Here is a 23,649-nt window from a genome sequence, read left to right as displayed (position 1 = left end):
CTGCAGACACCTGGGGCTCTTACCTGTCCCACAGACACCTGGGGTTATTACTTGTCCCACAGACCCCTGCGGTTCTTTCCTGTCCCACAGACACCTAGGTTTCTTACCCGTCCCACAAACACCTAGGGTTCTTACTTGTCCCACAGACACCTGGATGTCTTACCTGCCCCACAGACACCTAGGGTTCTTACCTGTCCTCCAGACACCTGGGATTCTTACGTGTCCCACAGACTCCTGGGGTTCTTACCTATCCCACAGACATCTGGGGCTCTTACCTGTTCCACAGACACCTGTGGGTCTTCCTTGTCCCACAGACACTAGGGTTTTTTATCTATCCCACAAACACCTTGGGTTCTTCCCTGTCCCACAGATACCTAGGGTTCTTACCTGTCCAACAGACACCTGGAGTTCTTACCTGTCCCACAGATACCTGGGGTTCTTACTGAGTGGATCGTCATATGTTTGACACCAGTGTCACGAGACAGTCACTGAGAGGTTCATCATATAACTGATTCCAGTGTCACGAAACATTTTTCCTGATACAGAGAGCACAAGCCTGGGTACCAGCAGTAGTGAGTGTTCTTTCTCTTCCTGCCTGTACTTTACCTGGAAGCTTGTAACAAACACCAGGCGAGGTGACGTGAGGTTGACTTTTTGTAAACACTGGTGGAGTAGCCAGCCACTTGAGCGCTGCTACGCTCTTATGTACTGACAAGTCAGCCAAACTTTCACTCAGTTGATTTTTTACTTAATTTCAATTGTATATTGTGTTGTAGTGTATTCTCTTTAAGAGTGTTTGTCATTCACTGTGTATAAGACCCTCTTCCTGTATCAGCCACCATGATAGTGTCAGAAACCAAGATTTTGTGTAGGACCATTATTGTCAACGCCATTACTGACTAATATGCTCTAAAGTAGCAAATCTGGAAACCCGTGTCTCCAGTGTTTCTCTGTTTCTTGATCAACCTGAATACCATCATTATATTTGATAGGAAGCCAGGAGCAAAAACTGTCTATTTCTCATTTTTTCCTATTAACTGACAGAGTATTAAGAGTTGATGTCCCTTTACCTTTCTTACAGTCTGAGTCCTCTCCACTCTCACAACTAAAATAATAACTTCACGAGGCGTCTGCGTCGACTTGTCAGTATTTAAGAGCGCAACAGTGCTCAAGTGGATGGCTACTCCACTAATATTTACAAAAAAAAAAAAAAAAAAACTCACGTCACCTCGCCTGATGTTTGTTACAAGCTTCCAGGTAAAGAATAGGCAGGATACCCAGACTTGTGTCTTCTTACCTTACATCTCATCATGTGCTCAGTCTGCCATGAGGTTGCAACATCCGTAACGGTATATAGAGCAGCATCTGTTGCAGCAGCTTGAGCATCATCCTAGACACATAAGAACATATGAACATAAGAAAGAAGGAACACTGCAACAGGCCTACTGACCCATGCGGAGCAGGTCCATGTATCCCCCGGATTAGACCAATTACCCACCCAGTCTGGTCATCTCCACTCAAGGAGATGACCAGACCATTTATACACCTCGATCATATCTCCCCTAATTCTACGCATTTCGAGAGAGTGATCATCTATTTTAAAACATCATCTGAAGCATCTTCTAGTGTATCTAGAGCCTCTTATAGAATTTCTCGGTCTGCCATATTACAAAATTCCGACATTTATTTTGTTGCAGGCATATTAGTGAAGGATCTACTTTTTTGACCAGTCGTTGACCTATACACAAAAAGCAGAGGTTCCAGTGCAGATTGATCCTTGTGGCCTTCTGTCAGTTTCTTGTGATACATAAATCCTGATTTTGCAGATCAAACTTTTTGTTAGCTAGCTGAAGGTACAGCAAGTTACAAAAGAGACTGGATACCGAGAGGAACAGGAAATCAAATTACACAAGACTATGACAAATGCAAACTACCTGAAAACAATAAACTCGAGGATGTAACTAGAAGTAAGTCATCAACGGTGATGAAATGTGTAGCTGCGAAGTCTTGTGTGCTGTTGAAATATTTATGAATATAACGTGGAAAGGAAATACGCAATGTAAAGCGAAGACTCCAGGGAGACCACAACGAGAAGGAATAGACAAGGAATAAAGACAACACGGAGGATGGCAGGAAAGTGAGTAAGCAGGATAGGAAATGGTTATTTGTGTGTGTGTGTGTGTGTGTGTGTGTGTGTGTGTGTGTGTGTGTGTGTGTGTACTCAACTAGTTGAGGTTGCAGGGGTCGAGTCCTAGCTCCTGGCCCCGTGTGTGTGTGTGTGTGTGTGTGTGTGTGTGTGTGTGTGGGTGTGTGCTCATCTAGTTTTACTCACCTAGTTGAGGTTGCAGGGGTCGAGTCCAAGCTCCTGGCCCCGCCTCTTCACTGGTCGCTACTACGTCACTCTCCCTGAACCGTGAGCTTTATCATACCTCTGCTTAAAGCTATGTATGCATCCTGCCTCCACTACATCGCTTCCCAAACTATTCCACTTCCTGACTACTCTGTGGCTGAAGAAATAATTCCTAACATCCCTGTGATTCATCTGTGTCTTCAACTTCCAACTGTGTCCCCTTGTTTCTGTGTCCAATCTCTGGAACATCCTGTCTTTGTCCACCTTGTCAATTCCTCTCATTATTTTGTATATCGTTATCATGTCTCCCCTATCTTTCCTGTCCTCCAGTGTCGTCAGGTCGATTTCCCTTAACCTCTCTTCGTACGACATACCTCTTAGCTCTGGGACTAGTCTTGTTGCAAACCTTTGCACTTTCTTTAGTTTCTTTACGTGCTTGGCTAGGTGTGGGTTCCAGACTGGTGCCGCATACTCCAATATGGGCCTAACGTACACGGTGTACAGGGTCCTGAACGATTCCTTATTAAGATGTCGGAATGCTGTTCTGAGGTTTGCTAGGCGCCCATATGCTGCAGCAGTTATTTGGTTGATGTGCGCTTCAGGAGATGTGCCTGGTGTTGCACTCACCCCAAGATCTTTTTCCTTGAGTGAGGTTTGTAGTCTCTGACCCCCTAGACTGTACTCCGTCTGCGGCCTTCTTTGCCCTTCCCCAATCTTCATGACTTTGCAATTGGTGGGGTTGAACTCCAGGAGCTAATTGCTGTACCAGGTCTGCAGCCTGTCCAGATACCTGTGTAGTTCTGCCTTGTCTTCAATCGCATGAATTCTTCTCATCAACTTCACGTCATCTGCAAACAGGAACACTTCGGAGTCTATTCCTTCCGTCATGTCGTTCACAAATACCAGAAACAGCACTGGTCCTAGGACTGACCCCTGTGGGACCCCGCTGGTCACAGGCGCCCACTCTGACACCTCGCCACGTACCATGACTCGCTGCTGTCTTCCTGACAAGTATTCCTTGATCCATTGTAGTGCCTTCCCTGTTATCCCTGCTTGGTCCTCCAGTTTTTGCACTAATCTCTTGTGTGGAACTGTGTCAAACGCCTTCTTGCAGTCCAAGAATATGTAATCCACCCACCCCTCTCTCTCTTGTCTTACTGCTGTCACCATGTCATAGAACTCCAGTAGGTTTGTGATACAGGATTTCCCGTCCCTGAAACCATGTTGGCTGCTGTTGATGAGATCATTCCTTTCTAGGTGTTCCACCACTCTTCTCCTGATAATCTTCTCCATGACTTTGCATACTATACATGTCAGTGACACTGGTCAGTAGTTTAGTGCTTCATGTCTGTCTCCTTTTTTAAAGATTGGGACTACATTTGCTGTCTTCCATGCCTCAGGCAATCTCCCTGTTTCGATTGATGTATTGAATATTTTTCTTAGGGGTACACATAGCGCCTCTGCTCCCTCTCTCAGGACCCATGGAGAGATGTTATCCGGCTGCATTGCCTTTGAGGTATCTAGCTCACTCAGAAGCCTCTTCACTTCTTCTTCGGTTGTGTGTATTGTGTCCAGCACTTGGTGGTGTACTCCACCTGTCCATTTTTCTGGAGCCCCTTCTGTCTCCTCTGTGAACACTTCTTTGAATCTCTTGTTGAGTTCCTCACATACTTCACGGTCATTTCTTGTTGTCTCTCCTCCTTCCTTCCTTCCTTCCTTACCCTGATTACCTGGTCCTTGACTCTTGTTTTCCTCCTGATGTGGCTGTATAACAGCTTTGGGTCAGATTTGGCTTTTGCTGCTATGTCGTTTTCATATTGTCGTTGGGCCTCCCTTTTTTATCTGTGTATATTCATTTCTGGCTCTACGACTGCTCTCCTTATTCTCCTGGGTCCTTTGCCTTCTATATTTCTTCCATTCCCTAGCACACTTGGTTTTTGCCTCCCTGCACCTTTGGGTGAACCATGGGCTCATCCTGGCTTTTTCATTATTCCTGTTACCCTTGGATACAAACCTCTCCTCAGCCTCCTTGCACATTGTTGCTACATATTCCATCATCTCATTAACTGACTTCCCTGCCAGTTCTCTATCCCACTGAACCCCGTTCAGGAAGTTCCTCATTCCTGTGTAGTCCCCTTTCTTGTAGTTTGGCTTCATTCGCCCTGGCCTTCCTGCTCCCCCCTCCACTTGTAGCTCTACTGTGTATGTGTGTGTGTGTGTGTGTGTGTGTGTGTGTGTGTGTGTGTGTGTGTGTGTGTGTGTGTGTGTGTGTGTGTGTGTGTGTGTGAGCTTGACAAAGCTTGACAAAGCTTGACAAAGCTCCTGGAGAGCGAAACGTTGCCACAATAAAATGTCACATTAGTTGCACTTGTGTCCTTTTACTTTACACTGAGAGTAGATTTTTAGGTCTACAACACCTTGACTGAAACTTGAGATTGAATGTCCACATCCAGCACGTAACTAAGGTCTCCAAAAACATTAGGATTCCTCTCCAAGATACATTTCTTTTTACATTAAACAGCTCTACTTACATTGTAATATTCTCGAATTAATCTTTACCTCACCTATGGTATATGTGCCTAGGGATCTATTACGTCAAGTCACCTAAAACCATTAATAACCCAACAATAAACCGCTGTGTGGACGATCACTCATGTCAGTGCCAAACAGCACACTTCTCCCTCGCTTTAAAAGCTTGAACTTACTTAATATACAATATATGAACTCATACTACTGTGCCTACTGTACATATAGCAGATTCAGTTAAAGTATAAATTATTCTCTGAAAATTTTCTTTGATAGCTGCAATAGAACACATTGGCATAACATAAGACATAAAAACCTATTTAATTAATGTGCTCATTGGCGGCATTTTCAGTGTTTTGTTTATTTACCCTTACACTATTTTCGTTGTATGTGACTCGCAGTATATTTCCTCTAGGTGATTATCCGTTTCTGTTCTTCTTTCCCCGACTCTTGTCATGATTGCTCTTGCTGTCTCTTGTCTAACTACTGCTAGTTATTTAAGTCTTTCTAGAGTCTGCCACTGTCTTCTTCCACTTTTATACCACATAAAAGGTTCACATTGCCGCCAAAAAAGCATATTATTCAGTTTATTCTGCTGTTCTCTTTACGTGTTTCACTAACTGTAATAGTCCGAATATGGTTCTTTTAGGCATCCACCAGTCACTCCTGACCAGTCTGACAGCTCCTCCAATGCGACAACTTACCTTACTAGTCATCTTTATTGATAGGTTACTTTGAAGTTCTACATTCACTTTCTTCATTACTAGATTCATGAATTTCATTTATAGATTATATCAGTGAGGCTGGCTTTGTGTGTACGGGTGTGGGAGGAGCCTTCACAGGTTAGTGAAGTGTGGGAGACTGGCAAATGCACTGCCAAAGCATGAGTGATGATTAGCGTTCCCTCTGTCATTGTCACCGTCATACTCCTAACATAGACAGATAGGCAGACAGACAGACAGACACACACACACATACACACTGCCTCCATGTGAGTTGCCTACCCTGCCAAGCTCTGTTGATACCGAGCCCTGAGGTCGGAACCTCAGCCTCACAAGTGGCTTATAGGACAGATTTCCATAAATGACTGATGTTGCAAGAAACCTCGCCTGCATGCACGTATAAAGGACTAACTTACTTGGTGTTGGAGAATATATCCCGGTCTTCAACTTCCCTAACTTTAGTCCCTCTGGACTTCCCCTCAGAACCACGTGCAACCGGGAGCCTTAATTCCTGCAATATTCAGTCGATATTAGTGACCTGCCTGCACCTCAGAAATTCCTGTTTCCAAGGGGGTGTGAATCCCCTAGACTAACTATGCTGAGAGTGACACTAGCTTCTAGGCTGACAAGAGACGCTGGTACGTACCGGTCATGAATTAAATCAGACGCTGACCAGACAGGTCTACAAAGAGACCTGGGCAGGCTGGATGTGTGGTCCAGAAACTGGCTCCTAGAATTTAACCCCGCCAAATGCAAAGTCATGAAGATCAGAGGAGGGCAAAGAAGACCGCAGACAGAGTATAGGCTAGGTGGCCAAAGGTTGCAAACCTCACTCAAGGAGAAAGACCTAGGAGTGAATATAATACCGAGTACATCGTCAGAAGCACACATTAACCAGATAACTGCTGCGGCATATGGGCGCCTGGCAAACCTGAGAATAGCGTTCCGGTACCTCAGTAAGGAATCGTTCAAGACTTTTATACACTGTGTACGTCAGACCCATACTGGAGTACGCAGCACCAATTCGGAACCCACACCTGGTCAAACACGTCAAGAAATTAGAGAAAGTGCAAAGGTTTGCAACAAGGCTAGTTCCAGAGCTAAGGGGAATGTCCTATGAAGAAAGGTTAAGGGAAATCGGTCTGACAACACTGGAGGACAGGAGGGTCAGGGGAGACATGATAACGACATACAAAATACTGCGTGGAATAGACAAGGTGGACAGAGACAGGATGTTCCAGAGATGGGACACAGAAATAAGTGGTCACAATTGGAAGCTGAAGTCTCAGATGAGTCAAAGGGATGTTAGGAAGCATTTCTTCAGTCATAGAGTTGTCGGGAAGTGGAACAGTCTGACAAGTGATGTAGTGGAGGCAGGAACCATACATAGTTTTAAGACGAGGTATGATAAGCTCATTGAGCAAGGAGAGAGAGGACCTAGTAGCAACCAGTGAACAAGTGGGGCCAGTAGATGAGTCTCGACCCCTGCAACCACAATCAGATGAGTATGCACACACACACACACAAGAACCCTGAGACTGAATGAGTAACTGAAAATATCAATAGCCTTCCCGTGATCATGCTGAGTTTCTCTATTCCTCCTTCCCGTTCCCCTGATTTTTGGCGTCTCACTCCATTCCTAATTCTGGTGTCAGTCAGGCACGAGAAACAATTATTTAGATAATACAGATTCCATCATGGAATCCTGGTTCAGAGGACATCTACGAGACCTTCTTCACGGCTGCTGCAACTAATCCATCTCTTTGGGAAGGATCTACTTCCACTGGGGAATCCCGCCTACCAGTGACTATGCCCTCGTCTGCTGCACGTTCTTATCCACAGACGCCTATATAACCGCCAATCTTCTTGCCTTTGCTCCAAATTCTCCTCCACCACGATACTGTGAACACTAACTCCAAGGCTGAGGGACTGATTACCTCTACTGTCTTCCAATTATGTCCTAGAATCTGTATTGATAAAGCCACTGGATGGCGAAACGTCTACAATAAAGATATCCAGATGTTGCACATGTGTCTTAACTTTCATTCAGTCGTAGGTAGTGTCACATTTGTTCAATGTGGAAGTAAGTCGTGCCCAAGGTTTAGGCAAGCGAAGAATTCCCAAGTATTAAGATCCCAAGAAGTTACAGTCAGGGATTTTCTTATGCTAAACTTAGATTCAGTAGTATGGGAGGTTGGTGACTTTTGTGGAGGATCTGCAGATGGTCCCTACTTAGTGTTGTTATATTATCTCCTTGATCCTGATTCTGTGTCGCAGTTGCTTGTTATATTGCTATTGGGCTTAGCGGTCGTTTATTGTTCAAGCAAGCTGTTCTGATTGCCAGGTGGTCAAGAAGTTAGTTTATGTGAGGACTTTGTCAGTCACTGGTTTAAGTCTAGTAGAGTCGTGAGACATAGCGAACTACTTAGAGCACTTACAAACATACACACAAACTTATTTGTGTATTGTATTATTAAAGGTTAATTAATGTACCAGACGATACTTACGATATAAAGATGTGATATGTGCCTTCAGCACAATACTACTGTACACGAGAGAAGTGATTATTATTAATTTGTTTAAATTGATTAATTTATTTTAATTTGATAATATACTCCTAGACATCTTGATTGTTAATAAATTTATTAAATTTTAATTTCTCTAGTTAGTAGCCTACCAGTTGTAATCTGAAACACTAATAATTCTTATAGAATTCTAATGGACAATTGGACCATGATACTGACTACTTGTTACGAAAACCCAGTAACAGGCTGAATGCTAGAATTGCAGTCCTTTCTAGTATTCACTGGAGATCTCTAAGCTTATTAGAAATCGCGTTTTTTGTAACAAATGGGGGCCTGTTCGCGAGATAACAGAAAATCAATTTCTTCTCTTAATGCTTTATTTATGCTTCGTTGGACTCATCCTGCATGCTGATTGCTTAATGGGTGATGCTCCCTGTACATCAACGTCATGTACCCCCAGAGTACAACGTTTAAGAACATCACTGAACAATTCAGGGAACTGCAAAATCATGTTTTAATATCACCAGCTTTATCAATCCCAAGGTTACTAAGAAAATTGTCTAGTGATTGTAGAGTCACTGAATTTTCTAAACGCACCTCTATACCTCTAGAGTTGTCAGGCAGACTGACGTTTTCTTCCTCTGTCCTAGGAAGAATAGATGTAGTAGGTAGAGGACTAGCGTCGTATGTCTTAAGCTGGTTAACATGGTACACATAATTGGATTTCTTCTTCCCATGCGTACGTACCAAATAATTTACGTCGCTAAGCTTTTTCACTACTTCCAGGGGACCATCATACCTGGCTTATAGAGCATGACCTGGTACTAATTTCCGAGCCATCACCTTATCTCCTGATAAATTAGACACATGTGCAATTCTTGGGTATCTTCTATTGAGGAAACGTTTCGCCACACAGTGGCTTCATCAGTCCATACGAAGGAGAATCTTGAAGAACAGGAGGAGAATGAGGTAATCCGTCCCTCAACCTTGAGTCGATGTGGTCAGTCCATCAATCTTGAATAGAATACGGCATACGTGCGGAGAAGGAGCTTATAAACCGTAGGCAGGAGAGGTGCAGCAGTCATAGGTGGTGTCACATTTGTTCAATGTGGAAGTAGGTCGTGCCCAAGAATTAGGCAAGTGAAGAATTCCCAAGTATTAAGATCCCAAGAAGTTGCAGTGTCTGACAGGTTTGTAGATGAATGGTTCAGAGAACCGACATGTTGATAAATTAGACACATGTGCAATTCTTGGTATCTTTTATTGAGGAAACGTCTAATTTATCAACATGTCGGCTCTCTGAACCATTCATCTACAAACCTGTCAGACACTGCAACTTCTTGGGATCTTAATACTTGGGAATTCTTCACTTGCCTAATTCTTGGGCACGACCTACTTCAACATTGAACAAATGTGACACCACCTATGACTGCTGCACCTCTCCTGTCTACGGTTTATAAGCTCCTTCTCCGCACGTATGCCGTATTCTATTAAAGATTGACGGACTGACCACATCGACTCAAGGTTGAGGGACTGATTACCTCATTCTCCTCCTGTTCTTCAAGATTCTCCTTCGTATGGACTGATGAAGCCACTGTGTGGCGAAACGTTTCCTCAATAAAAGATACCCAAGAATTGCACATGTGTCTAATTTATCAACATGTCGGTTCTCTGAACCATTCATCTACAAATCCTGCTTTAAAAGAAAGAGAGACAGCACGCTTGTTGCTTCATTCTAGCTTGGGCTGAAACTAGGTTTTTCGAAGCTAGCTCTCTAGCAGCTGTCAAATGTCGCTGCATTAATGAAGGTGAAGTGCTCAATAATGGATTTGATTTTCCTATCCACACGTCTTTTAACACTGCGAGAGGACCACGCACTTGGTGTCCGAATATTAATTCAAACGGACTAAACTCGAAACTTCTTTGCTCACTTTCTCTCATAGCGAACAGAAGAAAAGGTATACCCTCATCCCAGTCTCTAGAAAAATGTTCACAATAAGCTCTCATCATGGACTTCAGTGTCTGATGAAATCTCTCTAGAGCACCTTGTGACTGTGGATGATAGCTGGTTGAAAGTACAGACTTTATTCCTAGGTGGGATAATGCTTCTCGAAAGATTTTAGAAGTGAAGTTAGATCCCTGATCTGATTGTATCTCTCGTGGCAATCCAACCTGGGAGAAAAATTTCACCAGCGCTCTCACAATAGCACGAGCATTAATTTTTCTCATAGGAATAGCTTCGGGATAGCGTGTTGCAGCGTCTATAATAGTAAATAAGTATTGGTTCCCTAGTTTGTTTCTAGGCAAAGGACCAACACAATCAATAATAAGACGTGAGAATGGTTCACCATGCACGGTAATAGGAATGAGAGGCGCAGGTGGAGGTGTGTGCGCTGGCTTGCCTGTCACTTGACACACGTGGCAACGTCGCACATGATCAGCTACTGTTTCCTTCATTTTTGGCCAAGTAAAATATTTTGCCAGTTTACCGAGTGTCTTCTTGACACCCAAATGCCCTCCTATGGGACTATTGTGAGCAAAATCAATGGCTTGTTCACGAAATGTAACTGGTAACACTACGAGATGCTTGACTGTGGTGGAAACACTATCAGCTGACAACTTACATGCATTTTTCTCCATCAGTACACCATTACTATAATAGTAACAATTATCGAGATCCTTTGCTTCACTCTCAGTAACTGCTATATCTCTCAGCGCGCTGTATAGCCCTTGTGGCTTAGCGCTTCTTTTTGATTATAATATAATAATATATCTCTCAGTCTTTGCAGTGACTGATCAACAAAATGATCCTTGATTAAATCATCGCGAGTTAGAAATTCAACGTCAGTAGTGTCCTGACTAGGTTGATGACAAGGGGGAGTTGGTGTTAATCATCCTGGGCGCAGAGCGTCACTAAACAACATATTCAAGCCCAAATCATTGTCATCCACTAACTCAACAGGAGACAAGGATGGTTGTTGAATCTTTGACATAGCTCTAGTAATTGCGCTGAGAGGAAATAAAATAGGCTTCTCTCTACAAGCTTCAATGGCATAATTATCATCAGTGTTATTATCAATCACAAGTGGTTCTTTACATATACCAGCATGAATGATATCGTTCCCTATCAACAAGTCCACTGACCTGATGGGAAATACACCACTGGATATACCCACTGAAATATAACCAGTATAATAGCTTGTTTGAATATAAACTTTGTGCAGAGGCACTTTTATAACAGCCCCACCATAGGCTTCTAACAATACATCTATCTTGCAATAGGTATCATCAGTTATGGGCAGTACATCTTCTCTCAGTAACGTGAGATAACTGCCAGTGTCTCTGAAAGTAATTATCTCAGTTAGATGTGATTCGTCAAATCCTACTTTACCTCTTGAAAAGTAAGGACTCATCACGGAAAGAATCTTTTCGTCAGATACACTTTCTGACGCTAGTCATCTATCCTGAGTAATATTATCTAAAACAGTAGGATCAGAGGTATTACTAGGATTTTGGTGCCTTTGTTGCATGGAAGAGGATGCGACTTGTGTGGGGGGGGCCAGCCGCACGACTGCTTCTCATATCTCTTTCTAACTTATAGCAACACTCTCTAGCATGTCCTTTTCTGTTACAATAGGTACATTTAACTTTCTTCTTCTTGTTATCAGACTTCTGTCTAGCCACAGAGACAGATTCAGGATTGTGAGTTTTCAGGTACTAGAAGTTACAGTAGAAGGTACATCAGGCCGGCAATGAGCAGCTGATTTAGGTTGCCAACTTTTAGGACAACTTTTAGTTACCTGTTTTTCTGTGTTTTAGTATGTACAAGTTTGTGAGAAATCTCGTAATTGTCTGCTAATGCTGCAGTTTCCAAAATATCCGAGGTAGTATGATCGATCAGATATTCTTGTATGTCAGCGGACATACAGTTGTAAAACTCTTCGTGAAGTAACAACTGAACTCGCCTGTCATAGCTGCAACATTTAGCAGCTCTAGACCATCTCTCAAATGCAACTTTTTTCTCACGAGCAAACTCTATATAAGTTTGATCTTGTCGTCATTGTAACGTACGAAATACACGTTGATAACTTACGGGTAACAAGTTATATGTTTCTAGAATAGTTTGCTTGACAGCGTCATAACTAATGTACTTGGCAAATGGTAAAGCAGCAGTACAAGTTTGAGCTCTTCCTGTCAAAGCTGTGTGCAACAAGGTAGCCCAGTGCTTACGTGGCCAGTTCATAGCACGTGCCTGGTTCTCAAACACATCAAAATAGGTGTCTAAGTCACTCTCAAAAATCTTAGGAACCATTGATGCAGCTTTCTGCACATTAAATGTGTCCTGTGTTGCACCAACAGATTTATCAACTTTGTCAGCTCAGCTCTATGAGTCTGTTGTCTTCCGAGATGAACATTTTCTCTGAAATCTTCTTCATTCAATTTCCTCTGTGCCTCTATTTGTGCAGTCTGCAACATAATGAGGCATTCCATCCTCTCAAATTGTTCCTCAGAGATAGGACCAGTAGGTAACAGAGGAGTAAGGAATCTAACGAATGAGTCTGGACAGTCCTTAGGTCGGACACCTAGTCCAGCCATCCCTAGAGAGTCTAGATCTGGTCTAGGATAAGTAGATACAAGTGTAGTATACACGGTACTAGTATGAGGCTGAGTCATACTACCAGTTACACTCTGTACTATTGTGTCAGTGAGGTGGGAAGGCGTCAGCGAGAATGGAATTACACTAGGCTCAGACACTTCTGCCGTAGTTGCTCTTTCTTCTACGTCATCAAATAGAGTTATGCTTTCTAAGTGTGACACTAGGCTTTCTGTATCTGAATCATAATCAGACATCTCTGTATGAGCAGGAAACAATATATCTTTAATTAACGCTCTGACAGTTTCTGCGGTGTAATTCCTGTTATACGTCACACCGAGATATTTGGCTACTCGCCAACACGTCTGAAGTTTTAATGTACTTAACTCAGACAAAGTCAGAGTATCAATTAACTGTTTCACTTTGACATACATCACGAAAATAAATGTACTACGAGAGAGTTATTATGGGAAACTATAATCCTAATAGGAATTTTAGTGTTGGTTGTCTTAGAGCTAGAGCTCATAAACAGTATTTCCATCTCCTTGGATCAAGAGACTCAGTCAAGTACATACATCCACCTAGTATGTTGTACAATACTAAACTCAAAGTCTTCAGATTAGGGAAGTACTCAAAGTGTTTGACCATAGAATTACTAGTATGTCAAACTGGACAATTTCTCCAACACCTTGGATCAAGAGCATCCCAGACAGGCCCCCCATTTGTTAAAAAAACGCGATTTCTAATAAGCTTAGAGATCTCCAGTGAATACTAGAAAGGACTGCCCTTCTAGCATTCAGCCTGTTACTGGGTTTTCATAACAAGTAGTCAGCATCCTGGTCCAATTATCCATTAGAATTCTATAAGAATTATTAGTGTTTCAGGATTACAACTGGTGGGCTACTAACTATTAAATTGTATTATTAAAGTGACATGAGTAATCAGTAATAATGTGAAAGACATTAACTCCTTGTGCAACTGTTTGTCATGTTTGGGGGGTGTTGCAACCCCTGAATGGGTCACAATGTATATAATGTATATTATCTTTCATATAATTTTATATTGCTTATATTTGCGATAATAGCTAAATCGTAAATATATTGCTTTATATTATTATTTGACTTAGTTATATTGTTAGGTAGGATGTAGCATTCATATATAATATTCAGTGCTCATAGTTCAAGTTTTGATTGTCTAACTACTGTAATTATCGCTCGTTGCTCGTTTCCCTGCCGGCTTCTCGGTGTTGCTGGGCAGCAACAGTCCATGGAGCAATCACGTGATCGAGGGGGGGGGTGTTCACACCTCGCCTGGAGTAGTGAGTCTGGGCTAGACTCTCTTGGTGGTTGGACGTATTCCTGACAAGACTTGCCTAACTCTCCCTTATTGGCCCTTGTTGGAAGATCGTCTCTGTCGCTTTATTGTTGTAGGTTCTGTGGAACTCTGTTCACAGAACATTGTCTAGACTTAGTGATTTTCGACGTTTTACTGAGGTTGTGTGTCGCATAGACACTCTGAGCAACTCAGGTCCTGAGCTGTAGCTTCTGACCTAACTTGTACTGGTATCTGTGTACTGTCACAGTCGGGGATTTTCTTATGCTGAACTTAGATTCAGTAGTATGGGAGTTTTGTGACTTTTGTGGAGGATCTGCTGATGGTCCCTACTTAGCGTCATTGTATTATCTCCTTGATCCTGATTCTGTGTCGCAGTTGCTTGTTATATTGCTATTGGGCTTAGCGGTCGTTTATTGTTCAAGCAAGCTGTTCTGATTGCCAGGTGGTCAAGAAGTTAATTTATGTGAGGACTTTGTCAGTCACTGGTTTAAGTCTAGTAGAGTCGTGAGACATAGCGAACTACTTAGAGTACTTACACACATACACACAAACTTATTTGTGTATTGTATTATTAAAGGTACCAGACGATACTTACGATATAAAGATGTGATATATGCCTTCAGCACAATACTACTGTACACGAGAGAAGTGATTATTATTAATTTGTTTAAATTGATTAATTTATTTTAATTTGATAATATACTCCTAGACATCTTGATTGTTAATAAATTTATTAAATTTTAATTTCTCTAGTTAGTAGCCTACCAGTTGTAATCTGAAACACTAATAATTCTTATAGAATTCTAATGGATAATTGGACCATGATACTGACTACTTGTTACGAAAACCCAGTAACAGGCTGAATGCTAGAAGGGCAGTCCTTTCTAGTATTCACTGGAGATCTCTAAGCTTATTAGAAATCGTGTTTTTTGTAACAAGGCCATTGATGCAGTTCCTTCCGTCGAGGGCTCTTGGTGTGAAGAATTGCATTAAACCCGTTTATGTCCTGTTTGCCAGGCTCTGTCTGACCCACCGCGGGTTTATCAATGCTTCAACAACAATAACAACAACAACAGTAATAATAATAATAATAATAATAATAATAATAATAAGAAGAAGAAGAAGAAGAAGAAGAAGAAGAAGAAGAAAAAGAAATAATAATAATAATGGTTATTATTATTATTATTATTATTATTATTATTGTTATTATAACTGGATAATAACTAGGTATGGGTTTGATCACAAGTATGTTACACTGATTCCGACAATTCTGAGCTCGTAATTAGGACATTAAACCAAACACAATTAAAATGATTGTGGTTGTATTTTCTAGAAGCGTTAGAACAGCGATGTCACTGGTGTCTGACATCACTTGAGGCTGACATCTCTGGTGATAGATATCACTGACGTCGCCGATGTTGTCCATTAATAATATGGTAACAATGACGTCCCTGCAGTCTCACGTCACTGACTTCGCTGATAACATAAGAACACAAGAAAGGAGGAACACTGCAGCAGGCCTGTTGGTCCATACTTGGCAGCTTTACAATCCATCCCACTAACAAAACATTTGCCCAACCCAATTTTCAATCTAATTGTATGAGAGTATAGTTTTACCAACGCTCCTGTATAGGTGTGAAGCATGGGTGATGAATGTTGCAGCGAGGATAAGGCTGGAGTCAGTGGAGATGTCATGTCTGAGGGCAATGTGTGGTGTGAATATAACGCAGAGAATTCGTAGTTTGGAAGTTAGGAGGAGGTGCGGGATTACCAAAACTGTTGTCCAGAGGGCTGAGGAAGGGTTGTTGAGGTGGTTCGGACATGTAGAGAGAATGGAGTGAAACAGAATGACTTCAAGAGTGTATCAGTCTGTAGTGGAAGGAAGGCGGGGTAGGGGTCGGCCTAGGAAAGGTTGGAGGGAGGGGGTAAAGGAGATTTTGTGTGCGAGGGGCTTGGACTTCCAGCAGGCATGCGTGAACGTGTTTGATAGGAGTGAATGGAGACAAATGGTTTTTAATACATGACGTGCTGTTGGAGTGTGAGCAAAGTAACATTTATGAAGGGATTCAGGGAAACCGGCAGGCCGGACTTGAGTCCTGGAGATGGGAAGTACAGTGACTGCACTCTGAAGGAGGGGTGTTAATGTTGCAGTTTAAAAACTGTAGTGTAAAGCACCCTTCTGGTAAGACAGTGATGGAGTGAATGATGGTGAAAGTCTTTCTTTTTCGGGCCACCCTGCCTTGGTGGGAATCGGCCAGTGTGATAATAAAAAAAAAAAATAATTTTCAATGCCACCCAAGAAATAAGCTCTGATAACTATCCAGTCTCATATACAACTCCCACTCAAATCCAACCCGTCTCACTCCTGTATTTATCCAACCTATATTTGAAACTACCCAAGGTTTTAGCCTCAATAACCCAACTAGGTAGACTGTTCCACTCATCAACTACCCTATTTACAAACCAATACTTTCCTACATCCCTTCTAAATCTAAAGTTGTCCAATTTAAATCCATTACTGCGGGCTCTCTCCTGGAGTGATATCCTCAAGACCTTATTAATATCCCCTTTATTAATACCCATCTTCCACTTATACACTTCGATCATGTCTCCCTTCATTCTTCGTCTAACAAGTGAATGTAATTTAAGGGTCTTCAATCTTTCTTCATAAGGAAGATTTCTAATGCTATGTATTATACACAAATAACCCGCACATAAAAGAGAGAAGCTTACGACGACGTTTCGTCAATGGTCCAAGTCGGACCGAAACGTCGTCGTAAGCTTCTCTCTTTTATGTGCGGGTTATTTGTGTCTCGTTCCAGTCACGGTATTGTGGCTTTTTGTTATTTATGCTATGTATTAATTTAGTCATTCTACGCTGAATGTTTTCTAACGTGTTTATGTCCATTCTGTAATATGGAGACCAGAACTGAGTTGCATAATCTAGGTGAGGCCTTACTAATGATGTATAAAGCTGAAGTATAACTGCTGGACTTCTGTTGCTTGCACTTCTTGTTGTAAATCCCAGCAATCGATTTGCTTTATTACGCACGCTTAGGCACTGCTGTCTTGGTTTAATGTTGCTGCTTATCATAATCCCCAAATCCTTTTCGCATTGTATACGGTTAAGTTCAACATTATTAAGTTGGTAGGTGCTAGGGTTATGGACATTTCCGAGCTTTAGAACTTTACATTGATCTACATTGAACTGCATCTGCCACTTTTCTGACCACGAATTGTGTTTGTCTAAATCCTCCTGAAGTTGTGAGACATCAACGTCTGAATCAATTATCCTACCTATCTTCGAGTCATCAGCAAATTTGCTTATGTCACTAGTAATTCCCTCGTCAAGGTCGTTTATATATATTATAAACAACAATGGGCCTAAAACTGATCCCTGCGGAACGCCACTTGTTACAGATCCCCACTCAGATTTAACCCCATTTATGCACACTCTCTACTTCCTATTAGTGAGTCATGACTCAATCCATGACAGCATTTTTCCCCCAATGCCATGAGCAGCCACTTTCTTCAACAGTCTCTAATGTCTGACATAAATGATGTTGCTTGTCGCTTATATCAGTGACGTCACTAGTACATATTTGACAAAACTGGTTTTTGCTGTGGTTGGTTACACATGACACTGACAGTGTCACATAAAGTTGGTGTCACTCGTAACACAGATGGTGTTACACTTACACAGATGGTGTCACAAAAACACAAATGGTGTCACACAAAATATAGACTGTGTCACACATAACACAGATGATGTTGGACATTACAAATAATATCACACATAACTCAAATGTAAAGTTTTTCTTCTTCTCTTTTTTAGTAAATGTCTACAGGAGAAGGGGTTACTAGCCCATTGCTCCCGGAATTTTAGTCGCCTCATACGACACGCATGGCTTACGGAGGAAAGATTCTTTTCCACTTCCCCATGGACAATAGAAGAAATAAAGAAGAACAAGAGCTATGTAGAAAAAGGAGAAAAACCTAGATGTATGTATATATATATGCATGTGCGTGTCTGTGAAGTGTGACCAAAGTGTAAGTTGGAGTAGCAAGATATCCCTGTTATCTAGCGTGTTTATGAGACAGAAAAAGAAACCAGCAATCCTACCATCATGCAAAACAGTTACCGGTTTTTGTTTCACAGTCATCTGGCAGGACGGTAGTACTTCCCTGGGTGGTTGCTGTCTACCAACCTACTACCATGAGTGATGGAGTGAATGGAGTGAATGATGGTGAAAGTTTTTCTTTTTCGGGCCACCCTGCCTTGGTGGGAATCGGCCAGTGTGATAATAATATAAAAAAATAACTCAAATGGTGCCACACATAACACAGAGATGTCACACATAACACAGACGATGTCACATATAACACAGATGATGTCACACATAACACAGATGAAGCCACATATTACACAGGTGTTGTCACTCGGAAAACAGGTGGCATCACATGTGTCTTGCTAAGAGTAAGTTACAATTTACTCGGCGTATGTTACACACCCATATTGGCATGCCTTCCCGACCAGAGAACCAGGTGCTGAGAGCATAATGAGTGGGACCCCTCTCTCAGGTGGTGAGAGTATAATGAGTGAGACCCTCTCGTTATGCTAACACCTTGGTTCATCCAAACAATCTCATGGAAGCCCTTCAAAATTATGAAGCGATGTTGGACACTGGTGAATCAACCTTGGCAGACTTACCTCCAAGTCTGTTCGAAGACAGTTCTCTTGCTTGTAGTTTTCTATACATATCCTCTGTAAATATTTTACATATTATTGCTCGCTGTTTGGTGAAGGAAATAAAAGTATTTATTCTCTGCTGTTTTTTGTTCTTCCTCGTTTCTACATCGGTTGTAGTGCTACAACCAGGTGTGCAGGCCACTAGACCAAACCTGTCTTCGTAATATCATACTTAACAGAGATGATGCCACTCATAACAGAGATCGTGCCACACATGACACAGATGGTGTCACACATGACACAGATGGTGTCACACATGACACAGATGGTGTCACATATAACAGATGATGCCACACATAACACAGATGGTACAACACAACACAGACAGGGTCGCACAAAACACAGATGGTGTCACACATAACACAGATGGTGTCACACATGACACAGATGGTGTCACATATAACAGATGATGCCACACATAACACAGATGGTACAACACAACACAGACAGGGTCGCACAAAACACAGATGGTGTCACACATAACACATATGGTGTCACACATAACACAGATGGTGTCACACATAGCCCAGATGGTGTCAAAAATGACACATACGGTGTCTCACTTATATGGCCGAGAACGATGACTAAACAGTTTTATTAAAGAACGTTTTGCTATTGTGTCATTTTAAGCTAAACAAAAAACAGTTTGTGATTCCTACTGGTTTAACGTTTCCTTATGAATATAATAATAATAATAATAATAATAATAATAATAATAATAATAATAATAATAATAATAATAATAATAATAATAATAATAATAATAATAATAATAATGTGGTGCTAACTACAGAAGGACAGTGAGCTCCAGGTTTGGTATTGGCGGGAACTTGCATGTACTCACTGCCAGACACACACTGAAAGAAATCCTTCAATGGCATCAAGAAGATTATAAGTAATTTGCTGCAGCCCTTCCCAGAAATGCTTTCCATTACGGCAAAGCAGCTGTGATAGTGGTGCTTGAGCACAGCACGTTCCGCGATGATCGTGGTGCTACAGGAAGAAGGAGTCTTATTTAGATAACGTTCCAGTATGATCGTGGTGCTGAATCGAGAAGAAATGCAACTTAGGTTCCGTGGACAGGATGATCCGCACCAACCTCGTGTCCTCCGACAGGCTGATTGTCGGCACATAACAGGAGTACCGACAATCAGGTGTGTGTAACACCTGTCAGCAGGTGTTATACATATCCTGAAACTTGGATCACACGTACTTACACTCGCTACACAGATTGTGGTACAATGAAACAGACAGACACTTGCTGTATACATTGTGGCACTTAGTATTCACGTTCTCACACTTGCTAAAAAAAATCCTGACACTTGATACACACGTTCCGACACTTGCTACACACGTACTGACATGTGCTACACACATCAAGTGCTACACGCGTTTTGAGACATGTAACGCTACAAGTGCTTCACGCGTTCTGACTTGGCTGTACAGGTTCCGAAACCTCTTCATTTGTGATACACACGAATCATACGTGCTACACATGTCATGTCAAGTGTTTAACACATTCTAACACGTACTACACGCCCTCATAACCGCCTAGGTGTAGAAGAGCAGGGTGTTGCCTTTGTGGGGAAACAGCTGAGCGAGAAAAATATAAAAACAACATTCTTCATGGGCGAGGAGCCAACGACAGTTGTATACCGTAGCCAGATGATGCAACATCTAGCCGCTTGTGGTTCACAGTGGGGGAGAGCAGCCATGGTTTTGATACGGTCCAATGGCCAGTCAGGTAGCCCTATAATGGTAGGGATGTGGTCCCTGTGGTCAGTATTTAAGTCCTGTAATGGCAGTGAAGTTGCCTCATGGTCAATGGCTCTCATGTTGCCCCATGGTCAATGGTTGTTCTGCCATGGTAGTGATGTCGCCCTATGTCATGGCATGGTTGTGATGAGGCCTATGGTCAGTGGTTGTCCTGTCATGGTAGTAATGTGAGCCCATGGTTGTGATTGTGCTGTCATGGTAGTGATGGTGCTCCATGTCAGTGGTTGTCATGTCATGGTAGTGATGTTGCCCAATAACCAGTGGTTGTCATGGCATGGTTGTGATGAGGCCCATGGTCAGTGGTTGTCCTGTCATGGTAGTGATGTGAGCCCATGGTTGTGATTGTGCTGTCATGGTAGTGATGTGGACCCATGGTAGTGATTGGGCTGTCATGGTAGTGATGTGAACCCATGGTTGTGATTGTGCTGCCATGGTAGTGACGTGGACCCAGGGTAGTGATTGTGCTGTCATGGCAGTGATGTAGACCCATGGCAGTGATTGTGCTGTCATGGTAGTGATGAGGACCCATGGTAGTGATTGTGTTGTCATGGTAGTGATGTGGACTCATGGTACTGATTGTGTTGTCATGGTAGTTATGTGGACCCATGGTAGTGGTTGTGCTGTCATGGCAGTGATGTGGACCCATGGTAGTGGTTGTGCTGTTATGGTAGTAATGTGGACCAATAGTAGTGATTTTGCTGCCATGGTAGTGACGTGGACCCATGGTTACCTGGAGGTTACCTGGAGGTTATTCCGGGGATCAACGCCCCCGCGGCCCGGTCCACGACCAGGCCTCCCGATGGATCAGGGCCTGATCAACTAGGCTGTTACTGCTGGCTGCACGCAGTCCAACGTACGAGCCACAGCCCGGCTGATCCGGCACTGACTTTAGGTATCTGTCCAGCTCTCTCTTGAAGGCAGCCAGGGGTTTATTGGCAATTCCCCTAATGCTTGATGGGAGGCTGTTGAACAGTTTTGGGCCCCGGACACTTATGGTGTTTTCTCTTAGTGTACCAATGGCGCCCCTACTTTTTGTTGGCGGCATTTTGCATCGCCTGCCCAGTCTTTTACTTTCGTAGGGAGTGATTTCTGTGTGCAGATTTGGGACCATTCCTTCCAAGATTTTCCAAGTGTAGATTATGATATATCTCTCCCTCCTGCGTTCCAACGAGTACAAGTCAAGTGCTTCCAAGCGTTCCCAGTAGTTAAGGTGCTTGACAGAACTTATACGTGCAATAAAGGATCTCTGTACACTCTCTAGATCTGCGATTTCACCTGCTTTGTATGGAGATGTTAATGTACAGCAGTATTCCAGCCTAGAGAGAACAAGTGATTTGAAAAGGATCATCATGGGCTTGGCATCTCTCGTTTTGAAAGTTCTCATTATCCATCCTATCATTTTCTTTGCACGTGCGATCGTGGCACTGTTGTGATCCTTGAAAGTGAGATCCTCAGACATTACTACTCCCAGGTCCCTTACATTATTTTTCCGCTCTATTGTATGGCCGGAGTCAGTAGTATACTCTGTTCTAGTTATTATCTCCTCCAGTTTTCCATAACGGAGTAGTTGGAATTTGTCCTCATTGAACATCATATTGTTTACCGTTGCCCACTGGAAAACTTTGTTTATATCTTCTTGGAGGTTAACCGCGTCCTCAGCAGATGACAGCCTCATGCAGATCCTAGTATCATCCGCAACCGGTGCTGTGGTGTATATCTCTGTTTATGTCTGATATGAGGATAAGGAATAAGATGGGGGCGAGTACTGTGCCTTGTGGAACAGAGCTCTTCACTATGGCAGCCTCCGATTTAACTCTGTTGACCACTACTCTTTGTGTTCGATTTGTTAGGAAGTTGAAGATCCATCTCCCCACTTTCCCAGTTATTCCTTTAGCACGTATTTTATGGGCTATTACGCCATGATCGCATTTGTCAAATGCTTTTGCAAAGTCTGTGTATATTACATCTGCATTCTGATTTTCTTCCAGTGCATCCAAGGCCATGTCATAGTGATCCAGTAGTTGTGAGAGGCAGGAGCGACCTGCCCTGAACCCATGTTGCCCTGGATTGTGCAGATTTTGGGAATCCAGGTGATTTGCAATCCTGCTTCTTAGCACTCTTTCAAAGATTTTTATGATGTGGGATGTCAGAGCTATTGGTCTATAGTTCTTAGCTAATGCTTTGCTGCCACCTTTATGGAGTGGGGCTATATCCGTTGTTTTAAGTGACTGTGGAATTTCACCCATGTCCAAGCTCCTCCTCCATAGTGTACTTAGGGCACGCGAGAGGGGTTTCTTGCAGTTCTTAATGAAAACAGAGTTCCACGAGTCTGGGCCCGGGGCTGAGTGCATAGGCATGTTGTCAATGGCTTTTTCGAAATCTATCGGAGTTAGGGTAATGTCGGAAATCTGGCATACATTTATGGAGTTTTGAGGCTCATTCATGAAGAAATCATTTGGGTCGTCGATCCTCAGACCGATTAGTGGTTCACTAAACACAGAGTCGTACTGGGATTTCAATATTTCACTCATTTCCTTGTTGTCGTCTGTGTAAGTCCCATCCTGTCTGAGTAAGGGCCCGATACTAGATGTGGTATTTGCCTTGTTTTTGGCATATGAAAAGAAATAATTTGAATTTCTTTCAATTTCACTAATAGCTTTAAGCTCCTCCTGCCTCTCCTGGTTCCTGTAAGAGTCATTTAGCTTAAGTTCGATAGTTTCCACTTCCCTGGTCAGCGCCTCCCTTCGTGTATCAGATATTCTAGCACTCCTGAGGAGCTCAGTGACTCTTCGTCGTCTTCTGTAGAGGGAGCGTCTTTTTCTCTCCAGTTTACTCCTGCTCTTCTTCTTTCTTAGGGGAATATGCCTAGAACATGCTTCGGCTACCAGGCAGTTGATCCTTTCAAGGCACTGGTTTGGGTCCATGTCATTTAAGACATCTTCCCAACATGTTTCGTTTAGGACATGGTTTACCTGGTCCCAGTTGATGTTCTTGTTGTTGAAATTGTATTTTGTGAAGACACCTTCACAGGTACATGCAGTCTGTTGTTCAGGACCCCTATGCATGTACGT

General features: G+C 42.6%; 1 protein-coding gene across 1 annotated transcript in view; it reads left to right on the top strand.

Annotated features, from left to right (window-relative positions):
• Positions 1-23,649, top strand: part of LOC128689051 (uncharacterized) — a 253,388-nt gene that overhangs the window by 40,018 nt on the left and 189,721 nt on the right. The window lies entirely within an intron of this gene.

This window comes from Cherax quadricarinatus, chromosome 21, assembly GCF_038502225.1.
Source record: "Cherax quadricarinatus isolate ZL_2023a chromosome 21, ASM3850222v1, whole genome shotgun sequence".
Classification (NCBI taxonomy): domain Eukaryota; kingdom Metazoa; phylum Arthropoda; class Malacostraca; order Decapoda; family Parastacidae; genus Cherax; species Cherax quadricarinatus.
This window is presented reverse-complemented; position numbering and strand designations above follow the sequence as displayed.